Source organism: Mus musculus, chromosome 2 (genome assembly GCF_000001635.26).
Source record: "Mus musculus strain C57BL/6J chromosome 2, GRCm38.p6 C57BL/6J".
NCBI classification, from domain to species: domain Eukaryota; kingdom Metazoa; phylum Chordata; class Mammalia; order Rodentia; family Muridae; genus Mus; species Mus musculus.
This window is the reverse complement of record NC_000068.7, coordinates 171,832,246-171,842,625: the sequence shown is the minus strand read 5'-3', so window position 1 is coordinate 171,842,625 and position 10,380 is coordinate 171,832,246. Positions and strand designations below refer to the sequence as shown.

At 43.3% G+C, this 10,380-nt stretch overlaps 1 long non-coding RNA gene across 2 annotated transcripts; it reads left to right on the top strand.

Annotated features, from left to right (window-relative positions):
• Positions 1-2,488: 2,488 nt before the first annotated feature.
• Gm35580 lies at positions 2,489-9,762 on the top strand. Of its 2 annotated transcripts, none has more exons than XR_375338.2 (4): positions 2,489-2,603; positions 6,685-6,695; positions 7,698-7,828; positions 8,621-9,762. It is a non-coding gene; the product is annotated as a predicted gene, 35580 (long non-coding RNA). The 2 variants fall into 2 exon arrangements; XR_375339.2 differs by having other exon boundaries at positions 7,695-7,828.
• Positions 9,763-10,380: the final 618 nt, after the last annotated feature.

The following is a 10,380-nucleotide window of genomic DNA, read 5'->3' as shown; positions in this document are numbered from 1 at the left end:
ATATAATCCACTATATAAAATCTATTATACATATATGTAATCATATATATATAATATGATTATAGAGTGACTAGAAAGGGGTCTGCAGCAGAGTTCAAGGAGTTACAGAGAGTTCTAACCTAGAGGCAGAGGCAGGAAGCTGGTGGGGATGCAAGGAGAATGTCTGAAGGAGGGCAGAGAGCCAACGCCTTTGGAGGTCTGCCAGAGACACCTCAGTAGAGTCAAGCCCTAGGGGCAGAGTTGAACTGCAGAAGTAGCATGGGGTATCATCCTGGCAGAGAAGCAGAGGGCAGGACCAGGTCCAGATGGACACAGATGCATAGAAACTTTAGTAAGCTGTGTCAATAGTGTGCGCCAGATTCAGGGAGGCTCCTGGGATAGTAGGAGTTCTCTGTCAGTACCTTGATACCTACACTGATGAGCAGAGGAGAGGTTGGTAGAAAGCTGAAAATGGTTGTGTTAGGTGCTGTCTCCGGCACGATGTCCAGCTTTCTTTGTGTGTCTCTGTACCCGAGAAATTCTTGGATCTGGTTCTTCTGATACATTTTAATATGCCCATGAGTTCAGTTTACTTTGATATGTTTCTAGAGTGGTTCCCTATGACTTTTCAGAATATTTATCAGTCTGTGCCTCATGGGTGCTGCCAGATAAAGGTACCATTGACTTATAAACTGAAGCATCCAGCTATTCCCGATCCTCAAAATGGAGCTAAAAACTGATTGTTAAATGGAGTCTCTTAAGGCATGATGCAACCAGAAAAAAAAATCCACCATGTTAATCAACATGCAACATTACCTTTGTCATCTATGGAGATCACATGAGAACCATGTAATTGAGTAAAACAAAACAAAACCCACCCCTAATCTTTTATATATGTTTACTTTTCTGGGTTGGCTTACAGTTCTAGCTACTGACAATCATACAATTTATGGACCGTAGGTTGAACATACTCCATAGATATCCGATGCACAGGATTCAACTTGTTTATATTGACAATAACAACCTTTAAATGAAAGAAAACACACACAAGGGCAGGAAGCAAATACTTAATCGTTTTTATGCTCATTCTCCTTATCAACACTAAAACAATGAAATGAGGAATATGGGAATTGGTGGTTTAAATTGATTTAATGGATGTCCATCAGGTTGATCATTTACTTAGGTAGACCCTCTACCCCTTCTAGGTGGTGTAATCAATTGCCGAACCTGATTTGAAGGCATGTTGAACTGATGGAATGAGTCCAATGGTCAGACTAGGGGATGACGCAACTCCACCAGCCCTCGGCTTCCCTTAAGTATGCCTCTTTGATTTCTAGATTAATCTGTGAGAGCTACTGAGAAGGAAAGTTCAGTTGAGAAGCTAGAGAAGAAGGGGGAGGGGAATACGGGGGGAGGGGACATCATGTTAAGGAAAGTGGATGGTGTTTGCTAATGTGTGGTAACAAGAGACGATATTTAATCTCCTGCGCCTGATCCTGGGTGGGTCAGAGTGACTACAAATGAGATAAATAGCCAAACAGAAGCTTTCTGGAGTCAAGCTCCATGACCCCTACTCTGCAACTTCTGGGGATGCTGGGGATGGTTTGCAACCAAATGACTGCTTTAGTCCCTCTTCAGGGGTGATGATTAGCATATTTATTGGGTAATGATGAGCTATCAAATTGTCAAACACTGGTCAGAAACCTGTTCCTTGCTGGTTCCACAGTGAATAGCCTACAGCCAAACAGATGCTCTCTGTTCTGTAATGCCAAAAGGCTTGTTGGAAGGCTCTGTCTTTACCCTTGACCCAAAGCAGATGGAAATGAAAATGTGGGGAGGAAAAACAGCCCTAGAATGGAAAAATCAATTCACATAATCAAGACAGACTTTTTATTTGGGTTGGGGGCTGGTGAAACAGCAGACTGAGCTAAATAGTTGTTCCGGTAATGATGGTTAAAGATTGTAGCCAGGACACTCTGAGCAGCAGCGGAGGGATGCTCGCAGCTTGTCTTTTTATTTTTTATTTTTTTCTGTGACCTGAAATGCAGTCAGAGAGCCAAGAGGCTTTACAGACCAGAGTGACTGAAGCCCAGTGGGGCAAACACCACAGAGCTCTGAGTTAGAGACCCGGGGATTCCTGGGGCTGTTGCCAGCTAGGTTCTTTAGTCACTGTGAAGTAGCACAATGTGGATAAAACCTTAATGGTCTCATCTCTCCCGCAGCCTTGGTAATATTCACATCATTCAGTTTGACAATTTCCCAACAACGTCATATCATCTACATAGGCAATTAGAATTAAAGGCTACACTTGCCCGGTGCTTGCTTTACATACCCTCACATACCCTGTGGTCATGGAGTACAGACTGTTAGCTCGCTGTGCTGGAGGGGAGCCACACGGGGAACTTGAGAATCGGCTCTGTGTTTATTCACTGGAGAAATGCAACCCCACCCCGTAACTCCACCCCCCCCCCCCCCTGGCCAGATTTTCTTTTCAACAGAGAACTTCCATTCGATGAACCAATTTTCCCAGAAGCCAGCTTGATCCGAGTGTTACTGCTCAGAAGGGAAGCGAACTAGATAATGTGGCAATCCAGCAACTGAATGCTCTGCGCGGCTCACTTCAGGTACACGGAATGTCAGTAGCCAGTAGCGTTTCTCCAAAACAATATGAAAGCGTATGTTAATGCAAAAGGTTCTAGTTTCAAAATGCTTTCTTCTCCCAGTTTTAATAGCCGAGTTTTGTACTTGCTCGTTCATTTTTCTGAGTGCAGAACTCTTTGAGGACTCCTTGACTTTCGTGTTGTTTTTGATGAAAAATATTGTTCCTCTTCGGGTCCTGGTTATAGCTTCCAAACTGAAAGTAGGTCACCCTGTAATTTCCAGGAAACAAACCAGAACTTAATACAGTATAGTGCCTGAGGAGAGTGTCTCTGGCCCATAATTGCTGTCAATTGATGGGTTTGGTGACTGGTTTCTGAAGTAGTGGTACCCAGGGCTGAGCGGGACTACTGGGAATCGCTGGCTGAACTCCAATCTAATGAGAGAAGGGGGAAGGAGAAGTACAAGGTGAAGCTTCTAGTCATGGGACGTGCAGGATTTTTGAGGAGTTTTTTTAAAACAATAAAAACAGGAACGGGTTGGGGGATGACACACTTTCGTCTTGGGACATATTCTAATTTTCCCAACTTCCTAATATTACAACCAGTGACCCGTCCAGCAGGTCCAGTTATTCGAGGATCTCGAGGGGACCTCCTCCTAATAACCAAATGGGGGGTAGAGAGAGACGAGGGTCTTGTACGAATAACGACACGGAAACCGTTCTGAAGTTGTATCAAGACCCCAATGTATTGAGAAAGGTCCAAGGTTTAAATGCACAAGCAAAGGGGGAAGTACAGATACTTATCAGTGGGAGGGGTAGGGCAATACAAGCAAAAGAAGTATTTATCAGTGGGAGGGGGGCAATAGAAATTCTTTCTTTTGACAGCTACACAGGGAAGCAGGAACTTGGTGGTGTCAGGGTGTGGTCAGGAGATGACCCAGGGCTGGAACATCCCATAGTTCTCGGAATCCATGTGTCGGTGGCCCGCTTTTGACCCCTTTTTTTCTTCTCGGGGGGAGAGGCCCAATTCAGAGATCAGGACAATAGCATTGCCTAAATGGCTCCCAACAAACCAGAATCCTGAGAACCATAGTAGATGGATCTGGGTTGCCATGTAATCAAAAGACAGATTTAAAGCTCAAGTGACTTTAAAAATATTAAACCTGTTACTTTGTTTTAGGTATAGTAATACGAATTGCACATTAAATAACATTGTAATAAAACAACTTGGTGTGGTTTTAAACAGACCGGAATAAAAGGAACATTCTAGGCTACACTCCTCGTTACTTTCCCTAAATGGGTCAGTATGACAGACACAATCAGGGACCTGTCACATCTAGTTCTTACCACGCTAATGGTTGGTGGAATTAAAAAGAAACCCCGAGCTGGGGGGTGATGCACGCCTTTAATCCCAACACTTGGGAGGCAGAGGCAGGTGGATTTCTGAGTTTGAGGCCAGCCTGGTCTACAAAGTGAGTTCCAGGACAGCCAGGGCTATACAGAGAAATCCTGAAACCCTGTCTCGAAAAACCAAAAAAAAAAAAAGCCCGACTTTCACAATCACCACATGTTGGAGAGTCTTTGGGAATGCAGAATCGCTCCTTGCTACTTCAATATACAGAAGACTGAATTCACATATCCACCGTGAAACATGAGCAGCAGATAAGAAACTAGAGAAAAATAGCATATCTCCTCCTTCATGGGCCCTGTTACTTTTGCTATGTTCTGTTTGTTCTTATCACATATATTAGCTTTGGTCCCCTTTGTAAATTCTAGACTTTATCTACTCTGATAACTATTTATATATACCTTACACACACATGGCTATGAACCTATGTTTTGACAGAGGAGGCAAAAACATGGAGTGGGTAAAAGACCTTGTATTCAACAAATGGTGCAGGCAAACTGGATACTCCCCTACAGTTGAATGAAATTAGAACTGTATCTTTGACTTTGTACAAAGATCAGCTCAAAGTGGGCCAAAGAAATTGAAACCTTAAACAGTTAGAGGAAGATACTGGGGATGAATGCTCTTTAAGATATCAAGATGGGCAAGGCTCCCTGAATAGAACTTCTAATGACCACAGGGTCCAGCCACTAGAGTCAGAATGGGAGCAAGTGAAATGAAAATGTTTCTGTCCAACAAAAGAAACTATCAGCAGAGATAACATAGCCTACAAAAGTTTGACAAAATCTTTACCATCTACATTTCAGACAAGAGGCTAATATCCAGCATTACAAAGAACTGCAAAAATTAAATCCAAGGAAGTAGAACTGCCAATGAACAATGGGCTAGTGGCATGAATAGACAGTTTGTGAAAGAAACCAAAATGGCCTGTAACTATTTTAAAAAGGGTCTGCCTCACACAGGGACTGGAGAGATGGCTTAGTGGTTACGAGAGCTTACTGCTCTTCTGAGGACCTGAGTTCAATCCCTTAGATCCCATTTAAGGCAATCCACAACTCCTGTGGCTTCAATTAGAGATCTCACTCCTTTTCTACTTTCTGTATGTATGTATGTGTGTATGTATGTATGTATGTATGTATGTATGATTGTATGTATGTATGTATATGTGCATATACATATATATATGGTATGTATAAATACAAATAAAAATCAATCTTTAAAAAAAAAGTGTTCAATATCCCTAGTCATCAGGGAAATGCAAATTACAACTACTCTGAAAAACCACCTCACCCCAGTCAGAATGGGAAATTATCGTCAAGAAATCTGACTACAAGTGTTGGAGTGGAAGGGAAACAAACTCTTATTCAATGCTGGGGGCGGGGGGGGGGGACCACATTAATATAGAGCCATTATGGAAATCAATTTGGAGATTGCTCAAAAATTAAGCTACCATACGACCCAGCTATTTCTTTCCTGAGCACATACCCAGAGACCTCTCACACCAGAGATATTTGTTCCTCTGTGTTTATTGCTGCTTTATTTACTATAGCAAGGAAATGTAACCAGCCTAGATGTGGTTTACAGATAAGGATGCAGTGAACAGATAAGGAAAAATATGCATATAAGATGGAGTATTAATTTTTTTTCAGAATTACTTATTATTATTTTTATGTGTATGGTATTATGCCTGCTCATATGTCTATGCATCATGTGTATGCCTGGTACTCATGGAGGTCAGAAAATGCTGTCAGATCCCTAGAACTAGAATTATAGAGGGTTGTGAGCCACCATGTGGGTTCTGGGATTTGAAATCAGGTCCTCTAGAAGAGAAGTAAGTGCTCTTCATGGCCGAGCCACCTCTCCTGCTCCCCAAATGGAATATTATTCATATCTAAAGAAAAGTGAATGCAATTACCAAAGTTAAAATGAGATCAGACAGAAAACTAACATAACTGTCCTCTGAGAGTCTCTACCCACCAGCCAACTGAAAGAGATGCAGAGACCCACAGCCAAACATTAGCTGAAGCTCCAGGAGTCTTGTGGCAGAGTTGGGGAAAGATTGAGGGCTCGAAGGGTACAGGGACTCCAGTGGAGGACCAGCAGAGTCAGCTTGCCTGGACCCTTGGGAGCTCCTGAGCATGGGCTGGACCTCCCTCCCCCCTCCACATATGTAGCAGATATGCAGCTTGGTCTTCATGCAGGCCCCCAATGAATGGATCAGGGGCTGTCCCTGAATCTGTTGCCTGCCTGTGGATCCTGTTCTCGTAACTGGGCTGAGCTGCCTTGTCTGGTCTCAGTGCGAGAGGATGAACCCTTGTCTTGGTTTGCTGGAGGCAGGGAGCCAGACAGGAGCTGGCTCCCTCTTCTTGAAGGAGAGAGAGAAAGAGGAGAATGGGGGGAGGGAAGTGCATGTGGGGGATGCTGGGAGAAGGGGGCTGATATTGAAATGTGAAGTGAATAAATAGATAATTTTTTAAAAAAGAAGTGAAAATATAAAGTTTACAGGAAAATGGATTGGGCTGATATTTATAATATTAAGTAACAAACTCTGAAAGGAAAATCTTCAAGTTCTCCCTCATCTGCCAATTAAATGGCTTTTTGAATCCAGGCATGATTGCTCCCCAATGCAGTAGACTTATGTTTATTCATTTCTTATTCTTTTTCCCCCAATGGGTGGCCTGCGATGAATCACCACAAGGAACAGCTCAGGTGAGTCTCTGAGTTGTTTCTAGACATGATTAGCTAAAGGAGAAAACTCGCCCTGAATGTTGGGGTCACCATTTCATGGGTGAGATCCCAGAAAGAAATAAAAGGAAGAAAAGAAGAAAGCTGGGTGAGCAGCAGCGCCCAGGCCTTGGCTTCCTGACCCTGACCCTGATACATGAACTGCTTCTCTGGGCCACAGGCTCCTGCTATGATGTACTACAGCCAGGGAAGCCAGAAGCTGACCTAAGCCCTCTCTGAAGATGTTTCACCAGGCATCTTATCGCAGTCATGGAGAGCAACTAGCTCTGTGTTACAGATTATTATTTATTTTCTAATTCTTGTTGTTAGGAAGTAATTTTGAAAGTATGAAAAAGTTAAGCTTTTATTAAGGTAAATTGGGTCTATCTTACCCTGGCTGTAAGTGCTCTTTTCAAGGGGAATGTGGTATTTGAGTATATGACCATTTAAATTGCCTTCCAGATGTCTTTTAGCAACCAATGGTCAAGGTATTAGTTTACAGACTTCACCTGTCCGCACACTTAATAGCCATTGCTGTGCATGTGACTTGGTTGCCTTGTCTCTAATGGGAGGGTGATGGGTTTTACAAGCCCTAATTTCTTCCCCAGAAGTCATACTGGAGAGTGCCTCTGTGGAATCAATGGTAGCTCCCTCCTCTTACTTCTTCTTACTTCCTCCCTCCTCTGTCCTCTTCCCCCGTCTCTTTCCTCTGTACACTCTGAACCATCCTTGGACTTTTCATCATCAGGGCCATGCTGATGACAATCTCCTGGGAGATGGTGGTTCAGAGAGGGGTTGTGGAGTTCTTAATGCTGGGTGATGGGAAACCAAGACAGTGAATGGTCTGTAGGCATACATGTTTTTGCTGCCTAAAGGTTCAACCCCTTCTTCATACCCACAACCCACCAGAGGTAGAAGAGAAAAGTTATTAGAATATGGGTCAAGTAGACCTGTTTAGCAATAGTTCTCTATCTTCTTTGCCAGCAGTTTAGTTCTGTAGCAAACACCAAATATGAATCAGCAGCTGTAGACCAGTCCTGAAGAAACCAGCTCGACAACCATCCCCAGGGTGCCGAAGCTACAAGAAGCCACAGGAACCTAGAGTGCAGTTCTTTTGGGTAAGTTTCCCTCAATGGCAGCATTATCATAATTATCACAAGTTGAGCTCAACAATGCAATGTAAGATGAACCAATACATGCATGCTGTTAGCAAAGAATAGAGAGGTGGAGCAAACCAAACCAATGCTCTTACTTCCCCACTGTCTGCAGGGTCACATTTACATTCCTTCATCCAGTGTCCTTCCACATGTTCGCTGTATCCAAACATCCTTTCACCTGTGTCTGCTTCAGGAAAACATCCTGTGACATCACTGACTTTTCAGACAAACTAGAAGTTTCCCCTGGTTCCCCCACTGACCAGCATGGGCTGTCATAAAGTGGATGCTTCGTGTGGCAGCCTAAAGTGATCGAGTCATAGTAAGATAGAACCAGAAAATATGCTACAAGATTCCACAGACTATTAAGTTTCTGAGAAATGACCATTTACAAGTGACTACTGGGCTAAAGAGTTTCAGAGTGTTTGTTACCGAACTGCTCGCTAGAAAAATTTGCAAACTTTTGCTCTCTAGGCAAAAAAGGTAATGTTTAGTCATTTTTGTGACTTTTTCCCTTTCTTTTAATGAAGATAGACCAAAATGTAACTGCCTTTATATTGGAATTTACTATGGAATACAGGAGTTCGGATTGGCCCCACTTTTCAGAATATTTAAATTTTTCTAGCTGATGGAAATATTCAAGGAACAAAGGTAGCATTTATGAGAATAACTTAGGATAAAGTTATTTTTAAACTCTACAAGAAAAACTCTTTTTATTATTATATTATCATTATTTATTCTGTTATTATTTCTCAGGTGTACAAATTTAACTATTAATCTACAAAAGAAAATGGTATTGTGGGGGAGACACAAGAAACTGGGAGTGGAACACTATGGCTGTGATTTATCTTCACTGTTGACTTGGCTGGATCTCTAATCACCGAGGAGATTCATGAGGCTCAGCTCATGGGTGTGGCTGGAAGGCGTTTACAGAGATGACTAAGATGGCGGACACCCTGGCTACAGGGGGCAATGTCTCATGCATGGGCTGGGGGAACAGACAATAAAGAGGGAAAAGAGAAGGAGAGTCCAGTGCTACCATTCCACTCTCTGTTTCCTGCTGAACCCTGTCACCCTTGGTATCCCTGCTGGAACAGACTGAGTCCTCCAAAATCGTGAGCCAAAACACATTTTCCTTCTTTAACTTATCTTGTCATCTGCTACAAGGAGAGTAAAAGAAGCTAAAACAATTGCTCAGCCACCATCCCCTTGCAGTGGCTTATGCTGAGAGGGAGCAAAAAGATGTGACTTGTTTTCCGTGACAAAAGTGGAAGGAAGAAGATGGGTTCCCTCCTGAGAATAATATTAATAGAGTAGTAACCAAATGTTCTTTAATTGACTAATTGGATACATGATTTGTTTTCCTTGTCGGCAGTCAGTTATGCTTTGAATATGAACTGGAAAGGTCCCCTGTGGGTTCACCTGTTGAACACTGGTCCCCAGGTGTTGTCATTGTTTGGGAAGGTTCTGGAACTTTTAGGAGATGGAGCCTTATGGAGGAAGTGAGTCATCAGAGTGCGGAGCCTTGAGGTGTTTTAGCCCTGCTTTACTTCCTATACACAGTCTCATTCCTGATTGGGAAACAGTGTAACCAGTTCATCTCCTGAATGGGAAACAGTGTAACCAGTCCACCTCCTGAATGGGGAACAGTGTAACCAGTCCATCTCCTGAATGGGGAACAGTGTAACCAGTCCATCTCCTGAATGGGGAACAGTGTAACCAGTCCACCTCCTGAATGGGGAACAGTGTAACCAGTTCATCTCCTGAATGGGGAACAGTGTAACCAATCCATCTCCTGTTCCCTCTGTCAACTCTTCTTTGTCATGATGGATCTCAGGAGCTAAACCAGAAAATTCTTCCTTCCCTTCCCTTCCCTTCCCTTCCCTTCCCTTCCCTTCCCTTCCCTTCCCTTCCCTTCCCTTCCCTTCCCTTCCCTTCCCTTCCCTTCCCTTCCCTTCCCTTCCCTCCCCTCCCCTCCCCTCCCCTCCCCTCCCCTCCCCTCCCCTCCCCTCCCCTCCCCTTTTCTTTTCTTTTCTTTTCTTTTAAATATTTTCTTCATTTACATTTCAAATCCCCTTTCCTGCCCCCCCCCCCCGAAACTCCCTATATCCTCCCGCTTCCCCTGCTTCTATGAGGGTGTTCCCCTACCTACTCACTCTGCCTCCCTGCTTTGACATTCCCCTATACTGGAGCATGGAGCCTTCTCAGGACCAAGGGCCCCTCCTCCCATTGATGTCCAACAAGGCCTTAGCAGCCTTATTATAAATATAATAGTCAGAAGCTAAAAAAGAACCCAGAAGTCCTTCAACAGAGGAATGGATACAGAAAATGTGGTACATTTACACAGTGGAGTGCTAATCAGCTATTAAAAACTCTTCCTTTCTTAAATGCCTATTTGTCAGGTCTTCTGTAGCAGCAATGAGAAAGGTAACCAACATATAGATTGCATAATTTGCCTAAGTTCCCCTTCTAGTAACAAACCAAAGTTTACTGAAAAAAGTCTTTCAAGTCAATCC